The sequence below is a fragment of the Emys orbicularis genome, chromosome 2, assembly GCF_028017835.1.
Source record: "Emys orbicularis isolate rEmyOrb1 chromosome 2, rEmyOrb1.hap1, whole genome shotgun sequence".
NCBI lineage: Eukaryota > Metazoa > Chordata > Testudines > Emydidae > Emys > Emys orbicularis.
In genome coordinates, this window is record NC_088684.1 from 80,782,250 (window position 1) to 80,795,566 (window position 13,317).

Sequence of the window (13,317 nt, forward strand, 5' to 3'; positions counted from 1 at the left end):
AGTTATAATAATCTTAAATGTTACTTGTAACAACCAAAGGTAATAAAAATCATAGAGAATTCATTTTCAAAAAGGATTGTTAAAATTAAAAATAATTTCAAAAAGTTGTTCATATTTTTGGGACATCAATAAAGGTTTGTTTTGAGTTCTGAGTGATGAATTAGGTCGATTCTTATTTTATCCAAACTTGTTTGTCCATTTCCAAGGGCAGTTTGAAGGGTTAGTTTTAACTTATAAAGCTCTCCTTGGTTTAGGTCCTCAAGTTATGCTATGGTATTTATGAACAGCTGGGAAGTTTGAGCTCACAGAACTGACACATCTATATCAGGGAACTGTTCATAGGGCAGTCTGGGTGGAGGGCACTGGCTTTGAAACTCTGTTCCTTTGGTGGAATGACAATTCCTGAATTTGTTGGCCTTCATAGCATGCTGGCAGACTTATATTTGCCCAGGCTTTCTGAGGATGGCTTGGGAGCTGGTGTTAATTTTTTGAGGGCTGGGGAATGTATTCATCTTTTTGTTGATGTGTCGGTCTATGTTTCGTGTGCAAGGAGAGAGAGAGAGAGAAATAGAGAGAAGACAGTGCAACATTCAGGCTTTATTCCTTCTTCCACGTGTGCTTTCCTCTCTCCTCAAGTACTTCTTGAAAGTAGAATACTCTAAGTACCATTACATAATCATACTATAGCGCCCTCTATCAGGAAGTGATTTGCTGTAACATCTCTTTTGTCACATTTATTTGAGATAGCAAAACTAAACCGGAATATTACAACCTGCGTATATACTTAACACTAGGTTTGCACGTGTCGATAGCTCTTGATAGAGCTAGTGTGGGCTCACTGAGCATTCTCATTCAAGCGCCTGCATCTTTCATTCCTATTGCTAATCTATCACAAATTAGCTCATGTTTTAAGATTTAATAATTGCACGAATGAGCCAGTTTGCGCAGTTTGACAATATATTGATATTGTTTCCCCAGATTTTTTGTATCAAAATTGTTGAAGAGAAACCTATTGTATATAACATCTTTTGTAGATTGAAAATGCTTTTGGAGCACTTCTAGGATTTTACATGGGCCCTCCTGGTCTCCTGCGGGCATATCCAGATACTCTAGGAGCATGTGGCAATTGTTGTCCATTACAGCTCATAGTATGGCTACTCTTACTGTTTTCCAGACCCATTGCAATTTTGTAGTTTTCCTATTGTGATCTAAAGAATGTCAAGTTGCTAACACTTTTCCTTCACATTTCCTTCCATGCTCTTCTGCTTAGACACAGGAATCTGGTATGCTGCCATGATTATTGTTGGTTGGTTGGTTTTGTTTATTTTTCCCATATTCCAGTTTCTTTAGAAGGAGCTATGACAGAGCAATATTCAGGCTTTAATTCTTCCTCCACATATACTGTTTTCTCTCCTCAAGCACTCCCTGGAAATAGAGTACTCTTAGGGTATACCCACACAGCGAAGAAAAACCTGCGGATGACCTATGCCAGCTGACTTGGGCTCAGGCTGTGGGGCTGTTTCATTGCTGTGTAGACTTGCAGGCTTGGGCTGGAGCCTGGGCTTGGGGACCCTCCCACCCTGCAGGGTCCTAGAGAATGGGCCCCAGCCCGAGCCCAGAACTCTACGTAGCAATGAAACAGCCCTGCTGCCCAAGCCTTGCTAGCCACGGGGTTTTCTTCGCTGTGTAGACACACCCTAAGTTCCCATAGATAATCATACTACAGTGCCTGCTATTGGCAAGCTCTTTATTGTAATAGTCTAGGTTTGTAACTTGTGTTTTCAGTGTTCAGTCATTCATGTGCCTGTTGTTTCAAGAGAGGCACACTGCATACAAGGAAAATAAAGTAATTTTAATTATTGGTTACACTTTACTTTTCATTAGTGCCCATAAGTATTTTTATGGGTCAGAACCTCAACCCTGCTCCGGCTCCTTTATGCTGTCTAGAGGAGTAGAGCACTGTAAAAGGGCCCTAAAAGCTCCATAGCTGGCCAGGAGAGGATTCCCTTGGTGCAGGCACCACAGAGGACGGTTGTTACGCTTCCTCCTGAGGAGTCATCAGAGGACACGGTTTAAGGGATGGAGCTGGGAGCAGAAGAGACAGTTTTGGACAGGACTGCAGCATGCAGTGTTGCAGAGATTCTGGGCAGTGCCTGTGACCCACAGGACACCATGGGGAAACTGCCATTACTTATGCCCCTGGAACTGCCTAAGTTTGCCAGGGACCTCTCCAAACTCCTCGAGCAGCTCAGGGTTGGGAAGGTGTAAGGGTGGCTTAAACCCATCTTAGCCCCCTCACCCTGTGGGTGTTGACTTCCGTGATGTACCCCCTAGAGCCATAGCACAGAATATCACACACAGACTGCCCTTCCTTTGGTGGGTGCACTCCCATATACACGCACACAGATGTGTCTGGGCCCATTAATTTAATAATAAGCCTTACTCTGTCATTCATACTTCTTGTTTTGAGGATTTAATGGGTCTGGTAAAAGCCTAAAGGTACAGGGCTAAAGGTAAAAGCCTAAAGATAATAGGCTACCTCCTAGATTCTGACTCTCTCTCGTTGATTCAGCTCATTAGAGTTATTTTGTAATGGTCTCTTAATAATCTACAGACATACTCGCACAGCGCTGAAATCATGCCCAAAAGGCCATGGCTTAGGGAGATCAAGACAACTCTGGTAATGAGTCCCTGATTGATTAAAAGTAAATACATTTTTATTCACAGAAAAAGGCATTTGTTACCACAAACATTTCACCTTCAGCACAAATATGAGTTACACTTACATTTACTAAGGGATTATAGCAGCACTACAACTAATTACTTCCCAGCAGCTATTGGCCTCAGGTTAGATATGAGCTACTTCTGGCAATATGTGGTGTGGGTTCATGTAAAAGGAGCCCGGTGTTTTCATTGTCTTGGTAGATAACAGTACAATGGTCTGATGCAGAGTGTCTATACTATGCATAATACAATACAAAATAGCAGCTTATTCCAAACATAATACTGCCCAAATATTTCGCTTCTATTATTGTTGCTGCTAATTCCAAATTCCATATACCGTACAGTGTCTATGCTGAAACACAGAACGTACCTCATGTGAACCATAAGCAAGTATGATCTGTCACAAAAAAGTTACAAAGACTTATATCCAGCAATTAGTTCACATTTCAAAAAATAATTGCGGCATCAGACAAGGAGTCTGTCAAGGAGATGCAACATCATTAATTCATTCCAACATTTTTCCTTGTGAGGGAGATAGTAATTATTCTATGTATAGTCCATACATGGCCTCCAATTGTATGATTATTGCATTAGGAAGACACATCTCACATCCTGAGGGTCCCAAGTTCAAACCCCCTTATTAGGCTGAGTAGGTTGGCTACATAATGAAAAGTATATACTCCCTGTGTTCTAATTCTGATGTGCCTCAGAAAGCATATTATAGCCCATTTTCTGTATAGAGGATGTTCTTTAACACTGAGTTTAGAAGCTTTGGTATGAGAATCTCCATGAATCTCATGTAGATCAGAGATTTTCTTTTCTTCTGAAATTCCATGCAGTCTTACATTTGCTACTCTTGTTTGGTTTTATACTTTTCTGTCCAATTAGGGTATAATTCTTTACTAAGCTATTGGAAAATTTTGATATTTCTTTAAAATATTTATTGAAACTCTAAGGAGCCGATTCCTCCACGTACAGGCAACATACTACCTTGAAATTATTGGGCAATGGAGTTATGCTATGCATGATTTTGTCCTGTTAAGAATGATTACCATAATACCAAATTTTGGAATAAAGCAAGACATCACTGATTACAGCTTATGAGTTCTGGTGTGAAGAGATTTCAGTTCGTGCCTCAGAGAGGACAATCCCTTTTGAGAAGTTGCTCCTTCTGAAAGGACATTACCCTGGAGGGCGTTAAGGATTTCATGATCGTTTTCAAGAAGAGTAGGGGCCAACACATATTCTAACATCCAGGGTGATGAGCAAGCTATTATATACAGCACTACAGGTGACCTGCTTTGTTCACCTATACATAGTTATTACCAGCACAACCAGTATATGTCATTACTTTAGAAGGCACTTTGTAATCCCTTGAGTGTGAGAGGTGCTATAGAAAAATAAGTGTATTCTGTTCTAAATGAAAAACCAAACTGATGTTCAAGCTGCATGGCTACTTCACTGACTGTGGATTAGGAATCACCCTGTGCACTATGCCAGGGATCTGAGGATGAGACTTGTTCTCATTCTATTGCTGCCTAGCTGCTAGGGGCTCGGATTACTACACTAGTGGTGATCTTACGTCCCTGGTTGATAGGAACCACCACCTGTTACATACTATGCAGCAAGAAAGAACGTTTGGGTAGGATTTAAAACTGGAACATTCATGCACTTCCGTTTTCTTTCACCAACTCAGTGAGATGCAAGTCTATGAGTCTATGAGTCTAAATAGCCCACCACCTAAAGCAAGTGGAATGAAATAGTTTGACTTAGATTTAGCGCTGTGTATTTTGACTTTTCTGTCGGAGGGACAACAGTTGATCTTGCTTAAAAGATTTTAAAGGAGCCCATTAAAGCGTGATTCTACTCAGAAAAGTGACTATGTAAAATGGCAGCTTCTTACTCAGCAGATCTGATGCGTGCGTTCAGCATTATAGCTGCTCACATTAGTGACAAAAAAGGATTTTACTACTTTTTACTTCTCTTAGCCCTGCAGAGAAAACACAGTTAGGAAAGAGCAAGCTGCGTTCTATTCCTTCTTCTGCATCATCAGCAGAATTGTTTATTACATTCCAGTTACAGGGCCAAACTGAGCTTACACAAACCCACCGACAGTGGGCTTGACGCTCCTCTCTTGTGTTTGTCTTGTGTCATTGGCCCCAGTGGGATTTCTCCTGCTGTAACAGGCCCAGTGTGTTTGCACAAGGGTAACTCTGGCATCTATTGGCTGGCAGGAACTTTATCTTGGAGAGTGATGCATGAGAAGGAAAGAATCCAGCTTGACTTTCAGAGCCCTGGTTGAGTTTGCAGAGCTGGAAGTTAGAAAAAATGATTGGTACACAGAATCTGTGATTTGGAATCTACTGAGAAACAAACTTCCACTGAAGTGAGTGAGAGTTCAACTGAGTAAGAATTAAGCAATGACCTTAGGATTTGGCCCCAAGAAAGTATATACACATGGAATGTTCTCTTAAGCCACCATCCAAGACACAGTCTTTTACTAAAAGCCTAATAAATATGTAATTCAAATTGTAATAACCCTGCATGGGTTTATGTTGTACAACTTGCTTACTTCAATGTGGTTTTCCTTTCCAAAGCAAGAACCACAGAAGAAGAAAAATGACACCATTAGTTATTGATGGGACAAAAAGGGTCAAATCAATTGGAGGAGATGGTTCCCCTTCCAAACACAGAAGACATAAAGCAGGATGCCAAGAGGCAACTCTGTGGGGGCTTTGTCTTGCTGGAAAATCATTCACTGTGCATGGACTAATGTTTGTTCATGCTCAGCTCCTATGCACAGTACCTTGGCCCTTGTACTGTAAGATGGAAGGGGCATGTATGCTTGTGAGTAGGGGGAGTTTGGCAGGGGTGGAGCACTAAGCAGGACAAGCAAAATAAAAATGTAAGGCTGTACCTACCTTCCCAGTCCTTCACCAGCACCATGATTTGGCTGGATCCCTGCTTCCTTCTTCACAGAACTGTAGCCTGCATAAAGAAATTTAAAGAAAATAACACTAAAAAGATGTATTTCCAAATAACTTTCAGAAGAGTTGGTGTGTGCCAGGGGCATGCACAGAGCCCTAATGTTGCATTTAGTAAGTAAGTAATTGCTTGTTGAATTGACATCTTAATTAGGGGGGTGGAGGAAACTGTCTCGGAACACTTATATTAACATGGTGCTTTTTATTTTATTTATATTTATATTTTATTTTATTCCGTTCAGTTCTGTCTAGCTGGCCAAGGAAGCAGCAGCACCTACCAATCAAAGTAAATTGAGTATATGGACAGTGTGTAGCTAGTACATAAACACAGGAATTGCCATACTGGATCAGACCCATGGTCCATAGAATCAGAGAAATGTAGGACTGGAAGGGACCTTTAGAAGTCATCTAGTCCCTGTGCTAAGGCAGCACCAAGTAAACCTAGACCATCCCTGACAGATGTTTGTCTAACGTGTTCTTGAAAACCTACAATAACAGAGATTCAACATTGATATTATCTACTGAAATTATATATATAAAAATTTTAATTCTGTCAAGCCTATTTATAACAGCCCTTAGGATATTTGAAGACTGTTATCAGATCTTTCCTCAGTCTTCTTTTCTCAAGAGTAAACATGCCAGTTTTTTAAACATTTCCTCATAGGTTAGGTTTCCTAAACCTTTTATTATTTTTGTTGCCCTCTCTGGAATATCTCCAATTCGTCCACATCTTTCCTAAAGTGTGGCATTGATAACTGGACACAGTACTCCAACTGAATCCTCACCAGTGCTGAGTAAAACGGGATAATTACCTCCCATGTTTTACATATGATGTTAATACACCCCAGAATGATATTAGCCTTTTTCACAACTGCATCACATTGTCAGCTGATATTCAATTTATGAACCACCCCCAGATCCTATTCTGCAGTACTTCTGTCTAGCCAGTTATTTCCCATTTTGTATTTGTGCATTTGATTTTTCCTTCCTGCACTTGTCTTTATTGAATTTCATTTTGTGATTTCAGGCTAATTCTTCAATTTGTCACCATCGTTTTGAATTCTAATCCTGTCTTCCAAAGTGCTTACAGTCCCTCCCAGTTTGGTACCATCCACAAATTTTATATGCATACTCTCCACTTGATTATTCAAGTCACTAATCAAAATGTTGAATAATTCCAGACCCAGGACAGACCCAAGTGGGACCCCACTGGATACAACCTCCCAGTTTGACAGAGAACAATTGATAACTCTTTAAGAACAGCTATGTACTCATCTTATAGTAATTTCATCTAGAACACATTTTCCTAGTTTGCTTATGAGAACGTCACGAGGGACTGTGTCAAAAGCCTTCCTAAAATCAAGATATAGCCAGTCTGCCGCTCTCCCCCATCCACTAGGCTAGTAATCCTATCTATCAAAGAAGGAAATTAGATCTATTTTTCATGATTTATTCTTGACAAATCCATGTTGGCTATTACTTCTCACCCTATTATCCTCTCCGTGCTCACATATTGATTGCTTAATAATTTATTCCAATATCTTTCCAGATTTTGAAGTTTGGCTGACTAGTCTATAATTCCTCAGATCCTTTCCCCCCCTCTTTTTAAATATAGGTACCATGTTTGCCCTTCTCCATTTCTCAGGACCTTACCCATCGTCCATGAGTTCTAAAAGATAATTGCTAATGGTTCCAAGACTGCCTCAGCTAGTTTCTTATGGACCCTAGGATGGATTTCATCAAGCCCTGCTGACTTAAATACATCTAACTTATCTAAATATTCTTTAACCTGTTCTTTCCCTATTCTGACCCATGCTCCTTCCCCCTTATTGTTAATATTTAATTGTGTCAAGCCTCTGGTCACCTGTTTGGTGAAGACAAAAGCAAAATAGGTATTAAACATCTCAGCCTTCTTGGTGTTGTCTGTTATTAGCTCTCCTTCCCTGCTAAGTAATAAACCTACACGTTCCTTTGTCTTCCTCTAGCTCCTAATATATTTATAGAACTTCTTCTTAATGCCTTTTTTGTCCCTTGCTAGATTTAATTAATTTTGTGTCTTAGTCTTTATAATTTGGTTCCTATAAGGCTGTATTGTTCTGTACTCATTCTTAACAATCTGTGCATGTATGTTTCCTTTTTGATTTTCCTTTTTGTATGTTTCCTTTTTGATTTTCAGGTCATTAAAGAGCTACTGACGCAGTCATATTGACCTCTCACTGTTCTTTGTAACTTTCCTTTTCATTGGGATAGTTTGCAGTTGTGCCTTAAATATTGTCTCTTTGAGAACTGCCAGCTCCCCTGAACTCCGTTATCCATTAGATTTTCTTCCTGTGGGACCCTACCTACCAGTTCTCCAAGTTTGTTAAAGTCTGCTTTTTTAAAGTCCAGTGTCCTGATTCTGCTGCTCTCACTCCTTCCTTTCCTTAAAATCATGAAATCTATCTACTCCAGTATCCTGTCTCTGATAACAGTCAGTAATCAGACACCTCACAGGGATATCTAAAATCCCCATAGTAGGCAGGTGTGATATAATCTTCCCCAAGGAAGATCTCATCCTAATCCCTAATAGTTAGAGATTGCTTGTTACATGCACAATATATGCATTATATTTGTTATAGCTGTGAATATTCTGGTTATCCCTATAAACATCCAGTCCCTCTTTGAATCTTGGCCTCAATAATATATTGTAGCAGTGAGTTCCACTGTTTAATTACATGCTCAGTAAAAATGGTATTTCCTTTTATCAATTTTGATTTTGCCAACTGTTAATTTCATTAATATTCCTTTGCTCCTGTACTATGAGACAGGGAGAACAGAAGTTCATGACTGATGTTCTCTATACTATACATTATTTTATATACATTATCATGTCCTCTTTTACTCATCTCCTTACTAAAGTAAACAATCCTAATCTTTGCAATCCCTCTTCACATGAGCAGTTTCCCAGTCCCCTAATCATTCTCATTGGCCTTTTTTGAACCCCCACTAGTTTTACAGTATTCTCTTTGAGACAGGATGACCAGAATTTCTCACAGTTCTCCAGATGAGGCTGCACCTCTGATTTATAGAAAGGCATTATAAGGTTCTCTTTATTATTCACAATCCCATTCCTTATGTAGCCCAGTGTTTTGTTAGCTTTCTTGACCGCAGCTGCACATTGAGCAGAGGTCTTCATTGTGATGCCCAGGCCCCTTTCCTGAGTTGATACAGTTAATTTAGAGATATATGAGTAGTTCACATTTTCCCCTCTAGTGTGAATTACTTTCAATTTATCAAGAAGTTGCTAAGCAAGGAGCTAGTGTTCAAGTATTAAGGAGAAGGAGAAACACTGCCCCCATCCTAGGCCTATCTAGCAGAAAGGGAAAAATTCCAGCCCCAGAATTGTATCTGGCCCACAGGAAAGCCCAGAAACATAGACCTTCTGTAATCCCAGGGACGGAAGAGTGGGAGCAGCTGTTCCCAGATACACAATGGAGTCATTGCAAAGGATTTATAAACCCACAGCTTGGGTATGTGGGAGCCAATAGGTTCCTGTCACATCCTTCAGTCCAGCAAATTGACCATGTCGCAGGTGGGCACACAACCCCCACCTGATGTCTGCCCCAACATAGCCCACAAGGAGGCCAATGCCCATGAGGGAGGGAAGGAAATGAGATTGAAGGGCCCAAGAGTGTCTTTCTTCAGACAGAAGCTGCCTGTTGAAGTTGATCACCTGGACAGGTTTTCTTATATAACAATTGAATTTTCAAACTGATTTTGAAATATATGTAGCTTTAATAATCTCCATTAATGTGAAGGATTCAAGTGTCACCTAATGAACACAGTCATTTTTACTGTTACTTCCTTGAGGGCAAAAGAAGTGCTTCTCAGCGCATGACGGCATGCCACTGCTAGAGACTTCGAAAGCGTCTTTCAAGTTCTGTTATTACACAGATGCTAAACTTCAAGATTGTAAGAAGCAGTGAATTTATTGGGACTGTGAGGAGATCCCTGGCCTTTTGGAGCTCAGGGAGAAATCCCTGCTAGGCTGACAACCGTCAACTCTAAACTGGGTTCTGGGGAAAAAGTTCACTGCCCTTGCCTCTACTACAGGGGTTTATCCAGACTCAGCTGAGGTAAATCAAGTCGGCTTGTTTCTTGACTTTCCCCATGATTATTTAAAGTTCAGAATTTTTTTTAAAGATCAGCATTTAACTATTTGCCACAAAAGCAATTTAGACCCATAATTCTCTGTCCTGCTCCTGGATATTCAGAGACAGCAGAGAAAAACATTGGCTTAAGTGAATTTCATAATGAGAATCAGTGGCAGTGCTGGTTCCTCAGTTCTTTGTGGGTGAAATTACTCCAATGCAGGGGGGCTTACCCAAGGCCCTGTGCACCCTTTAAGATGCACTTATCACAGGTTTATGTGGGCTTTAAGGAATGTGTAGGCCTTTATGTGAGACCCCTGTAATGGAGATTAATTTCATCCTGAAGTAATACCAGCAACGGCAAATTCACCATCTATTTCTATTTCACATTCTGCTTGGATTAGCATGCTGTGCTTCCCCTTTAGCACACATCAGCATAGTTCTCTATTTTAGCATTATTAATTTTTGACATGAAGTTGTTCTAAACATGGTAAATACAGAAAGTAATTGGTATGTTAAACAGAGGAAGCATAATGAGTCTCATGTACAAACTTGACTTGCTCTTGCTGCAGAGCTTGACTGAAACAGAATACACAATAGCACTGCCAGTTTCAGTGGGAAGTTCTTTACCAAGTCCCCATGGTTCACAGACAGTGCCTCGACCTCTCCTGTACTTATGATACATACAGCCACAGTTTAATGGCTGAAATGACTTTGAAGCTTTCCCAGTGGAACCAATTTTCACCCTCTGTGAATAGAAGCTTCAGCCTTTCAGCAAAGAGTTTAGTTTGGTGATAAGTTAACATGTAAGGCCAGCGTGAAAATAACTTTTAACAGTTGCCCTGATGGCAGGGCTTTCACTTAGTGAGTAGTGGATAGGATGTAGGGCTTTTTGGAAGAGACAAGCTCTCCAAACTAATATAGGCGGATGAGATATTTAGTCAGTGAGAAAAGATGTTACTCACAGCTAGGGAGTCTGCTGCTGGCTTGTCAGGGCTGCTGGCAAAGCTTCACAGAGAGAAGTAGTTAGGAAAGTCATAATCAATATGATTCCAGGCCTTCCTGTGGCAATAGAGTGCTTGTGAACCATAGGAGATGGGCATTCTGTTTTACATTGATGAGAAGTTCTCTTCTGAATTTTGGCTAATAAGTGCTCTGGAAGAAGGCCAAGGAAATGATCTATACAATAGCATAATGAAGAGTTGAAAAATCCTTCATGTAGAACTCAGAGCAACACTGACCTCAATCTGGGTATTTCTCTTAATTTTAGCCCACCAGAAAGGTTATAGCTTTTAGCTTTGCCTTGAGAGGAGCCCACATTAAAGTTAGTCATCATACAATGTTATAGTTACAACTGCATGATCCTGCAGCCCTGATGCAGGCAAAACTCCCATTAAAGTTCGGTTAAGTTTTGCCTGAGTAAGGGCTGCAAGATCAGATCCACGAAATTATAGTATAGTCCAGAATAAATCAAGTTCAGACATGTTGGGTCTGGATGACATTTTCCTATTCCCAAAATATCTTTTGTGTAAGTGTTTTTTCAATTCAAAAACAGAAGGCAGACAAACAGAAATGGGATATGTCTGAAATACTTCACCAAGGAATCACCATACATCTGCAAAATACAACCTACAGCATAACTTGGAACCTGACCCGCCTGTCGCTGTACCAACAGCACTGTATAAATAACTAAGGGTACCTAGGGTTACCATATTTCCTCATTAAAAAAAGAGGACACTCCATGGGGCCCTGGCCCCGCTCCTTCCCCGCCCCTTCCCCAAAGTCCCCGCCCCAACTCCGCCCCCTCCCCTGAGCGCCCCGCATTTCCCCTCCTCCCTCCCATCCGCGAAACAGCTGCCCGAGCGCTACCGGCTTCACGGTTTGCCGGGCAGCCCCCGACCTCCAGACCCTGCGCCCCCGGCCGGGCGCTTCCCCTCCCGGGCTCCGGCTGCGCTGGGGAAGCGCCCGGCTGGGGGCGCAGGGTCTGGAGGTCTGGGGGCTGCCCGGCAAACCGTGAAGCCAGTAGCGCTCGGGCAGCTCGGCTCTTCAGATACACAGAGCTGAGGTGTCTGGGGGGAGCAGCAGCAGCCGCCGCGGGGGAATCCGCCTGCAGCTCGCAGCCTGCGGGAGCCGCAAGGTAAGCAGGGGACTGGGGCAGGGATGCCGGCAAAGCTATTTTCCCAGACATGTTCTGCTTTTTGGCAATTCCCCCCGGACGGGGATTTGAGGACCAAAAAGCCGGACATGTCCGGGAAAAACCGGACGTATGGTAACCCTACCTAACTGCCCCCCAGGACTCCACCCCCTCCCTGCTCCTTGTCCCCTGACTGCCCCCTCCTGAGACCTTCCCCCCCATCCTAACTGGCCCCCTAGGCCCCTATCCCCTACCTGTCCCCTGACTGCCCCAACCCTTATCCACACCCCAACCCCCAGACAGACACCAGGGACTCCCAGGGACTCCCACGCCCCATCCAACCACTCCCCACCCCCTGACAGCCCCCCCAGAACTCCCGACCCATCTAAACCCCTCTGCTCCCTGTCCCCTGACTGCCTCATCCTGGGACCCCTGCTCCTAACTGCCCTCCAGAACCCCACCCCCTACCTAAGCCTCCCTGTTCCTTGTCCCCTAACTGCTCCCTTCTGAGACCCCCCCACCCTAACTACCCCCCTAGGACTCTACCCCCTACCTGTCCCCTGACTGCCCAAAACCTTACACCCCCAACCCCCAGACAGCCCCCCCGAACTCCCGACCCATCCAACCCTGCTCCCTGTCTCTTGACTGCCCCCTCCAGAACCTCCCTGCCCCTTCTCCGACCCCCTGACCCCCTTACCATGCCGCTCAGAACAGCGTGTCGGGCTCCACGTGCAGCCCGACACGCTGCCGCACTCCCCCATGGAGCGCATAGTCTTTTTCCCGCCCTCGCAGAGTGCTACTGGGCAGGGGGAGGAGCTCCAGACTGCCAGAGGACTGAACGTCCTGCGAATGCAGGGAGGGAGGGAGTGATCTCAGCTGCAGGGGAGAGGAGGGGGAAGTGGAGGAGGGGCTCTTTCTGGCTGCCGGAGCCCAGTGCAAGTGGCACCATCCGGCCGGCTGCCCTGTCAGCCGCGCGCGCTCTGCATGGGCGGGAAGTCCGGACATTTACAAATTCCCCCCAGACGCTATTTTTAACTCAGAAAAGCCGGACATGTCAGGGGGAATCCGGACAAATGGTAACCCTAAGGGTACCTGACACTATAATTATAACACCAATCAGTTTCTCACATCTTGTTTTCTACAATAGGCCTTGATGTTTCTTTCTGTGAGCTGTGGTAAAAGGAAAAACACTAGAAGAAAGACCAGAGACCCTTGTTACTTGTTAAACAACATACCTCCTTTCTCAGATTGTTCTTTAGTTCCTGTCAACAGCCCCTCTTAAAGTATCCCAGTGATCCGAGACAGAACATCAGCAGCAGAAAACATGACAGCTGGCCACTTTAAC